We start from the raw sequence: 10,702 nt of genomic DNA on the forward strand, positions 1-10,702 counted from the left end.
TGGGAAATCAACGATCTTTCTCACGCGACTTCCTCTGTCAACGCGTTAACGATCACGCAGCACGAAGCAGTGATAGAAAAACTGACTTACAAACTGGTTTCCACTGTGTCGAGTGGATTTTCTTGCGACTATCGATAATTGTTACTTGAGTTGTTAATTCCATTCGTTGTAAACGTGGCTTCATCAGTGAACGGTATTAGTGGAAGCAAATGAGTATTGGCATTTAAACTGAGACAAAATTCAAGTCGTGTCACATTGTCGCCAATGTGAAGGTTGTGGACACGCTGTATGTGAAATGGTTACAAGTTTTCCGAATGTAATGTTCGCTATACACATGTTCATAGCACACCGATACGTGCAGGAAGTTGCCGTGTGTTTGTAGTAGGACTACGCTGCACCAGTTCAACAGTGTGTTGCTGTTCCTGCACAGGTTGTTGAACTGCGCGTTCAGAAAAAAAAATGGGGCCTTCGAAGAATGTATGTTTCGCGCTATGTGCTGAAAACTCTGTTAAACACTCTTCGATTAGAAATTCTACAGAAGTAGGAGAACTGCCATCGCAGAAGCCATAAACATACACCATATCTGCATATTCTTCATTAGTGTACATTGTGGCATAGAAGCCAGCGAGTGTACACAGTTAACCGATGCTTCTCGCTGATACACTCTCAGTCCCTATGTCGATACATCAGGTTTTCATATGCGAGCAACACCTTGGTTTTCGATCTCGAGAAAGCCTCGTATACCATTTAGAAGCACAACATGTTCTACATCTACATCTCCGCAAGCCACCGTACGTCGTGTGGCGTAGTGTACTTTGTGTATCAGTGTCACTTCCCTCTTCTGTTCTAGTTGCGTATGGTTCGAGGGAAGAATTGCTGGTAAGTATACGTGTGGGTTCGAATCTCTCTAATTTTATCTGCTGGTGAGTATACGTGTGGTTTCGAATCTCTGTAATTTTATCTTGGTGGTCTTTTCGCGATATAAACGTAGGAGGAATCAGTATAATGGTTGACTCTTCCAGAAACGTACGCTTTCGGAAGTTTAACAGCAAATCATACAGCAATGAAGAACGTCTCTCTCGCAATGTCTGCCAGTAGAGTTGTCTGAACATCTCCGTAATGCCTTCGCGCTTACTAAATGAACATGTAACGAAATGTGCTGCTTTTCATTGGATCTTCTCTATTTCTTCTATCAGTCCTATCTGGCATGGATCCCATATTGACGAGCAGTATTCAGCTATTGGCCCAACGAGTATTTTGCAAGCTAGTTCCTTTGTTGATGGATTATATTTCCTGAGGATTGTTCCAGTAAATCTGTCTGGCCTGTGCCCCACTCGCGATTAATTTTATTTACTCGTTCTATTTCAAATATTTTATGGAAATAATTACACTACTGGCCATTAAAATTGCTACACCAAGAAGAAATGCAGATGATAAACGGGTATTCATTGGACAAATACATTATACTAGAACTGACATGTGATTACACTTTCAAACAATTTGGGTGCATAGATCCTGAGAAATCAGTACCCAGAACAACCACCTCTGGCCGTAATAACGGCCTTGATACGCCAGGGCATTGAGTCAAACAGAGCTTGGATGGCGTGTACGGGTACAGCTGCCCATGCAGCTTCAACATGATACCACAGTTCATCAAGAGTAGTGACTGGCGTATTGTGACGAGCCAGTTTCTCGACCACCATTGACCAGACATTTTAAATTGGTGAGAGATCTGGAGAATGTGCTGGCCAGGGCAGCAGTCGAACATTTTCTGTGTCCAGAACGGCCCGTACAGGACCTGAAACATGCGGTCGTGCATTATCCTGCTGAAATGTAGCGTTTCGCAGCGATCGAATGAAGGGTAGAGCCACGGGTCGTAACACATCTGAAATGTAACGTCCACTGTTCAATGTGCCGTCAATGCGAACAAGAGGTGACCGAGACGTGTAACCAATGCCACCCCATACCATCACGCCGGGTGATACGCCAGTATGGCGATGACGAATACACGCTTCCAATGTGCGTTCACCGCGATGTCGCCAAACACAGATGCGACCATCATGATGCTGTAAACAGAACCTGAATTCATCCAAGAAAATGACGTTTTGCCATTCGTGCACCCAGGTTCGTCGTTGAGTACACCATCGCAGGCACTCCTGTCTTTGATGCAGCGTCGAGGGTAACCGCAGCCATGGTCTCCGAGCTGATAGTCCATGCTGCTGCAAACTTCGTCCAACTGTTCGTGCAGATGGTTGTTGTCTTGCAAACGTCCCCATCTGTTGACTCAGGGATCGAGACGTGGCTGCACGATCCGTTACAAATAAAATGGTTCAGATGGCTCTGAGCACTATCGGACTTAACATCTGAGGTCATCAGTCCCGTAGAACTTAGAACTACTTAAACCTAACTAACATAAGGACATCACACACATCCATGCCCGAGGCAGGATGCGAACCTGCGACCGTAGCGGGCGCGCGGTTCCAGACTGAAGCGCCTAGAACAGCTCGACCACCTCGGCCGGCGATCCGTTACAGCCATGCGGATAAGATGCCTGTCATCTCGACTGCTAGTGATACGAGGCCGTTGGGATCCAGCACGGCGTTCCGTATTACCCTCCTGAACCCACCGATTCCATATTCTGCTAACAGTCACTGAATCTCGACCAACGCGAGCAGCAATGTCGCGATACGATAAACCGCTATCGCGATAGGCTAGAATTCGACCTTTATCAAAGCCGGAAACGTGATGGTACGCATTCCTCCTCCTTACACGAGGCATCACAACAACGTTTCACCAGGCAACGCCGGTCAACTGCTGTTTGTGTATGAGAAATCGATTGGAAACTTTCCTCATGTCAGCACGTTGTAGGTGTCGCCACCGGCGCCAACCTGTGTGAATGCTCTGAAAAGCTAATCATTTGCATATCACAGTATCTTCTTCCTGTCGGTTAAATTTCGCGTCTGTAGCACGTCATCTTCGTGGTGTAGCAATTTTAATGGCCAGTACTGTATTTCCATTGACTGTTCTGCAATTTTTAATCATGCAATAAAAGGTCTTCGCAGTACGTTACTTTTTTATGTTGACGGTCAACTGCCACCCTCTATAGCATGCGTCGATCCTCCGCAGGTTTTCTAGCGTCGCGACTTCTGCGGAAAGCCTCATGTTCGGGTCACCTTACCGCCTTTATATAGTCCTCCTTGTCACTTTGGCATTCCATATACTGTGCTGGAGAACCCGTGTTAGGTTAGGACAGAGCGATGTTCCACAGGCAAACGTTACCACAGATGCGATTGCAAAAGGCAGCAAAACGTTCACGGTAAACGACCCAGTCCTCGTTCATTGTTAGTGGACAGCTTTGTTATATTTAAAACTTCTGCACTCTTGCAACAGAAATACACCCGTTTCAGTTTGCGAAAATGGTTACAAAAGTGACGCAACTCACTGCTGTAAGATTTTCGACAGAAAGACAAGATACGTAGACATCGTTATTGACCAGACCATTTGCTGTCCACCTGCCTTGTAAATAATACACCTTATTGTGATTATGAGTGATTCTGTAGATTTGTGAACTTCCTTTTTGTCATTAAGTTGTCTTGGTTACCATAACTGAGGGAACTGATGGAAAGCTCCCTCGAAACACTTTACCTAGAGGGTCGTCTTAGCGATTAAAAAAAAAAAACTCAAATTTGGGAGAAACTGGGTTCAAATACCCACCCGAGCGTCCAGATTTACATTTTAAATGGTCTCTCAAACTGGATTACAGCGACTGCTTTCTCTGCGCGATAGCAATGGAGATACTATCGAAGACAGTGCTTCCAAATCAGAGTTACTACGCACAGCCTTTCGAAATGCCTTCACAAAAGAAGAGGAAGTAAATATTCCAGAATTCGAATAGATAACAGCTAACAACATTAGTAACGTAGAAGTAAGTATCCTTGGAGTAGTGAAGGAACTTAAATCACTTAATAATAGCAAGTCTTCTTCACAGAAGAAGAGGAAGTAAATATTCCAGAATTCGAATAGATAACAGCTAACAACATTAGTAACGTAGAAGTAAGTATCCTCGGAGTAGTGAAGGAACTTAAATCACTTAATAATAGCAAGTCTTCTGGTCCAGACTGTATACCAATTAGGTTCCTTTCGGAGTATGCTGATGCATTAGCTCCATACTAAACAATCATATACAACCGTTCGCTCGGTGAAAGATCCGTATCCGAAGACTGGAAAGTTGCACAGGTCACCCCCAATATTCAAGAAAGGTAGTAGAAGTAATCTACTTAACTATAGGCTCATATCGTTAACGTCGATATGCAGCAGGATTTTGGAACATATATTGTGTTCGAAAATTATGAATTACCTCGAGGAAAACAGTCTATTGACACACAGTCAACATGGGTTTAGAAAACATCGTTCCTGTGAAACACAACTACCTCTTTATTCACATGAAGTGTTGAGTGCTGTTGACAAGGGATTTCGGATTGATTCCGTATTTCTAGATTTCCAGAAGGCTTTTAACACTGTACCACACAAGCGGCTTGTAGTGAAATTGCGTGCTTATGGAATATGGCCTCAATTATGTGACTGGATTTGTGATTTCCTGTCAGAGAGGTCACAATTCGTAGTAATTGACGGAAAGTCATCTAGTAAAACAGAAGTGATTTCTGGCGTTCCCCAAGCTAGTGTTATAGGCACTTTGCTGTTCCTTATCTACATAAACGATTTGGGAGACAATCTGAGCAGCCGTCTTTGGTTGTTTGCAGATGACGCTGTCTTTTATCGACTAATAAACTTATCAGAAGATCAAAACCAATTGCAAAACGATTTAGAAAAGATATCCGAATGGTGCGAAAATTGGCAGTTGACCCTAAATAACGAAAAGTGTGAGGTCATCCACATGGGTGCTAAAAGGAATACGTTAAACTTCGGTTACACGATAAATCAGTCTAATCTAAAAGCCGTACATTCAACTAAATACTTAGTTATTACAATTACGAAAAACTTAAATTGGAAGGAACACGTAGAAAATGTTGTGGGTAATGCTAACCAAAGGCTGCTTTTCATTGGCAGGACACTTAGAAAATGTAACAGATCTACTAAGGAGACTGCCTAAACTATGCTTGTCCGTCCTCTTTTAGAATACTGCTGCGCGGTGTGGGATCCTTGCCAGATGGGACTGACGGAGTACATTGAAAAAGTACTCTGAAGGTCAGCACGTTTTGTATTATCGCGAAACATGGGAGACAGTGTCACAGAAATGATACAGGATTTGGGCTGGACATCATTAAAAGAAAGGCGTTTTTCGTTTCGACAGAATCTTCTCACGAAATTCCAATCACCAAATTTCTTCTCCGAATGCGAAACATTTTGTTGACACCGACCTACATAGGGAGAAACGATCGCCACGATAAAATACGGCAAATCGGAGGTCGTACGAAAGAATATAGGTGTTCGTTCTTTCTGCGCTCTATACGAGATTGGAATAATAGAGAATTGTGAAGGTGGTTCGATGAACCCTCTGCCAGGCACTTAAATGTGATTTGCAGAGTATCCATGTAGATGTAGATGTAGAAATGACGGGATAGTTACTTTCAAAATGACGTGGTCGTTTTCTTTCCCCCTTCGTATCCTGCTCGAGTCCCCAGCCATACCGAGCGAGATGGCGCAGTGGTTAGCACACTGGACTCGCATTCGGGAGGACGACGGTTCAATCCCGTCTCTGGCCATCCTGATTTAGGGTTTCCGTGATTTCCCTAAATCGCTTCAGGCAAATGCCGGGATGGTTCCTTTGAAAGGGCACGGCCGATTTCCTTCCGCATCCTTCCCTCACCCGAGCTTGCGCTCCGTCTCAAATGACCTCGTTGCCGACGGGACGTTAAACACTAATCTCCTCCTCCTCCTCCCCAGCCATTTCTATTATACTCTTCGTCGACAGGACGTTAAACAACTCAATGAAAATGGCCTGACCTCCTTCCTTTTTGTACATTCTTATACTCTTGTGTCCACCTATAACGAACACTGGTAAATTAATCCTTCCTCACATCCCAACCCACATGATTTACCCGTAGCCCATACCCATCCCCATAGAATCAGTCAACCCATCATCTCCATTTTATCCTTTCCAAATGTAATTACTATTCAGTTAAGGGTAGTGTTTCTTTGAAAATGACTCCATGGTATAATAACAATTATTAGAAAACAATAAAAAAGATATCTTCAGGGCCCTCGTGTAGGTTTAGTGCCATTAGTATGAACCATAGTTTACCCAGTTAAAAACAATGTACAGGGTGACAATTATTGAACTATATGAAATAAAATCTTCATAACTTCTTAACGGTTTGCGGTAGGACGTTCAGTCTGCACGGTTGGCCGGGTCGCATGATCAGAATTAGTATACGCAGTATGGTTTGCTTTGGCGACGAAGCCCACTTTCATATGGATGGGTTCATCAATTAGCAAAATTGGCGCATTTAGGGGTCTGAGAATCCGCATTTCGCGATCGAGAAGTCTCTTCATCCGCAACGGCTGACTGTGTGGTGTGCAATGTCCAGTCACGGAATAATCGATGCGATATTCCTTGATGGCACGATGACTACCGAACGAAACGTGAAGGTTTTGGAAGATGAATTCATCCCCATTATCCAAAGACACCGTGATTTCGACAAAATGTTGTTCATGCTAGACGGAGCTCGATCCCATCGAAGCAGGAGAATGTTCTATGTCCTGGAGGAGCACTTTGGTGACCGCATTCTGGCTCTGGGGTACTCAGAAGCCATTGGCATGGGCCTCGATTGGCCGCCATACTCTACGGATATGAACACATGCGACTACTTTTTGTGGGGCTGTATTAAAGACAAGGCGTACAGCAATAACCCCAAAACCAATGCTGAGCTGACAACAGCCATTCAGGAGGTCATCGACAGCATCGATATTCCCATACTCCAGCGGGTCATACAGAATTTCGCTATTCGTTTGCGCCATATCATCACCAATTATGGCAGGCATATCGAACATATGATAAATCTGAATATCTATAGTGACGTTTACATGTGGAGTCAAGTGTGTGCACGACGTAGTTTGTAAATAATTTACTTTTTATTCATGTAGTTCAATAATTGTAATCCTGTAAATACTGCAGGTTCTTTACATACTACGCATGCCGATCGAGGTGGCCGAGGGGTTCTAGGCGCTACAGTCCGGAACTGCGCGACCGCTACAGTCGCAGGTTCGAATCCTGCCTCGGGCATGGATGTGTGTGATGTCCTTAGGTTAGTTAGGTTTAAGTCGTTCTAAGTTCTAGGGGACTGATGACCATAGACGTTAAGTCCCATAGTACTCAGAGCCATTTGAACCATACTACGCATCAGTTTTTGTATTCTCATAGCGCACTGTCTTTTCCGTGGTGCGCAAAGGCGTAAAATTAAAATAAACGACACTAAATGTTACTTTTAAACATAACTCACTTATGTTGTATGGAACTGTATAGGATCTGCTACGATTTTACGAATTTTATCAACTACGTGCTTTTATACTTCTTGTACCTTTTAATGGCAGTACAGTATTTAGTCTGAGATGACACGTTTTGGCAGCTCACTGCCCAGCTACTAATTATACTATACTTCTTGTACCTTTTAATGGCAGTACAGTATTTAGTCTGAGATGACACGTTTTGGCAGCTCACTGCCCAGCTACTAATTATACAATACTCTATGTGACTACAGTTACCACAAGTGACATGTTTTTGTTGTTATGTGAGCCAGTGAGATTAGGTGGCGAATTTTCGTTAGTTCTGTTAATAAATTTACTATGGGTCACAATCGAACAACTTTTACTTTCACATGACATATATTAAGTGAAATAAGCTTTAACTTACATTGGTGAGCATATAAACTCCAATTTCTGGCCAACAGAGCACTAAAAACAATCAGAAACATCGTTTACTCTACCATAGGGTTATGGTTTGATTGCGGCAGATGTAAGCAAACAAAATAATGTTTAATTGATAGAGGCACCTGATGATTGAAGCTTCTTTTTGAGTCGTGCCAAATTAAGTATTAATGTTAAAACTGAGATCAGAATAGTGTGTTGATCATAAATGTTAACTGCTAAATCAAGACGCCAAAAGTCAGGTTTCATACTGGTCAGTGAGAGTTGGGAATTCTCGTATTGCAATACAGAGGATCTTTCTTGTAGAAATGGTTTGTCGACGCCTTCCTCAGAGCTATTATGAACTGTCAAGTGTGTTTATGTCGTGTGGATGACTCATAATTTCTTGTTTGGGTGATAATGGACTGAAGCAATAGCCTCCTTATCTCGAATGTCATCAACGACAATAAGTAGCGTCATATGCCCTCACACCAAGATACAAAACAGAGAGGTTTGAGATTTAACCAGAGCCTGGTAATCTGAAGCATTTCGTCATCATGTGATCTCCCGGTGCCAGGGTTGTAGTGTTTTCGATCAAGCGCCACCATTTTATAAATCGTTAGCAATACTAAATGCGGAGGCAGATATCTCAAGGCGTATCATGAGTAAAATAAAATTCACAGGAAAAAGCAAACAAGTACTTTTAAAATTCTTATCCGGCAAGAATTAATGTTTGGTTATTCCCTGATTATTCCAAGAAGTTAAGATTAGAGGTATGTTTTAATTGGTTCCTGGTACAGGCTGAAGCACTTGGAATAATCAGACTGCGTTATTTCACTGCCATACGATAACACGAAACGGTGCAATCACATTATCATTGTTTCCGAGATAATGTGGAAATACAGTGCTATTAAAGATAGTAAATAAACAACTGAGTAATTCGCAGTAAACGAGAAGTAGTGAACATCTCGCATCTGACAAAGAGATGTCTAAGAGATATATAGGTTTTCCAGTATGGTCCTCCTCCTTTCCTGTGAAGTACACTGAAGAGCCAAAGAAACTGGTACACCTGCTTAATATCGTGTAGGGCCCCCGCGAGCACGCAGAATTGGCGCAAGACGGCGTGGCTTGGACTCGACTAATGTCTGAAGTAGTGCTAGAGGGAATTGACACCATGAATCCTGCAGGGCTGTCCATAAATCCGTAAGAGTACGAGGGGTTGGAGATCTCCTCTGAACAGCACTTTGTAAAGCATCCCAAATATGCTCAATAATGTTCATGTCTGGGGAGTTTGGTGATCAGCGAAAGTGTTTAAACTCAGAAGAGTGTTCTCGCAGCCACTCTGTAGGAATTCTGGACATGTGGGGTGTCGCAATGTCCTGTTGGAACTACCCAAGCCCGTCGGAATGCACAATGGACATGAATGGATGCAGATGATCAGGTAGTATGCTTACGTACGTGTCACCTGTCAGAATCGTATCTAGACGTATCAGGAGTCCCGTATCACTCCAACTGCACACGTCCCACACCATTATAGAACCTCCATCAGCTTGAACAGTCCCCTGCTGACATGGAGGGTCCATGGATTCATGAGGTTGTCTCCATACCCGTACACGTCCATCCGCTAGATACAATCTGAAATGAGACTCGTCCGTTCAGGCAGCATGTTTCCAGTCATCAACACTTCAATGTCGGTGTTGACCGGCCCGGGAGAGGCATACAGCTTTGTGTCGTACAGTCACCAAGGGTACACGAGTGTGCCTTCGCCTCCTAAAGCCCATATCGATGATGTTTCGTTGAATGGTTCGCACGCTGACACTTGTTGATGATCCAGCATTGAAATCTGCAGAAATTTGCGGAAGGGCTGCACTTCTGTCACGCAGAACGATTCTCTTCAGTCGTCGTTGGTCCCATTCTTGCAGGATCTTTTTCCGGCCGCAGCGATGTCAGAGACTTGATGTTTCACCGGATTCCTGATATTCACAGTACACTCGCGAAATGGTCTTACGGGAAATTCCCGCTACTTCGGAGATGCTATGGCCCATCGCTCGCGTGCGGACTATAACACCACGTTCAAACTCATTTATATCTTCCATTGTAGCAGCGTAACCGATCTAACAGCTGCGCCAGACACTTCTTGTCTTATATAGGCGTTGCTGACCGCAGTGCCATATTCTGCCCGTTTACATATTTCCGTATTTGAATACTCATGCCTGTACCAGTTTCTTTGGCGCTTCAGTGTATATCAGATAATGGTAGATCAGGAGTACGAATAATAATGAGTACGGAAAATGGCAATTTAGTAAAGGGATATCTGCAACAGATAGAAAGAACATCGCTGGCAGAATTCAACTGAACGGCTATTCAATACCCATTGTAGCCTTCCAGGTATTGCTGTCAATCACAAATGCAGATGGCAGGGAACTGCACCAGTATGTGATAATTTTAATGATCTTATAAAATATATCAAAGAGGATGAGAACTTAATCACAATGGGTGACTAGAATGTAGTCATACGGGAAGGTAGGGAAAAGAAAACAACGGGAGACTTCTGTCTCCACTAGCGAAATGAGAGAGGAGAAATACCAACAAAATTTTGTGTGAACACACTTTTCGAACACAGTGAAGATTTCAAGGGATCAAAGAAGATATCACATAGACTGTATTTCAATAAAACGTGAGCCACGAAACAAGGACTCCAAGAGTTATCTTGGTGTTGACATTGATAGGGACCATAATATAGTATACAGGAAATGCCAGTTGAAGTTCAAGAAATGAAAAAGAAAACAGATGAAACGTTCGAACCTACAATAGTTGAAGAAACCACAAATTCATAGTA

At 43.2% G+C, this 10,702-nt stretch overlaps 1 non-coding gene across 1 annotated transcript; it reads left to right on the top strand.

Moving 5' to 3' along the window:
• The first annotated feature begins 5,650 nt into the window (after window positions 1-5,650).
• Trnaa-cgc (transfer RNA alanine (anticodon CGC)) lies at window positions 5,651-5,723 on the top strand. Its single transcript has one exon. It is a non-coding gene; the product is annotated as a tRNA-Ala (tRNA).
• The last annotated feature ends 4,979 nt before the right edge of the window (window positions 5,724-10,702 follow it).

Source organism: Schistocerca serialis, chromosome 3 (genome assembly GCF_023864345.2).
Source record: "Schistocerca serialis cubense isolate TAMUIC-IGC-003099 chromosome 3, iqSchSeri2.2, whole genome shotgun sequence".
Classification (NCBI taxonomy): domain Eukaryota; kingdom Metazoa; phylum Arthropoda; class Insecta; order Orthoptera; family Acrididae; genus Schistocerca; species Schistocerca serialis.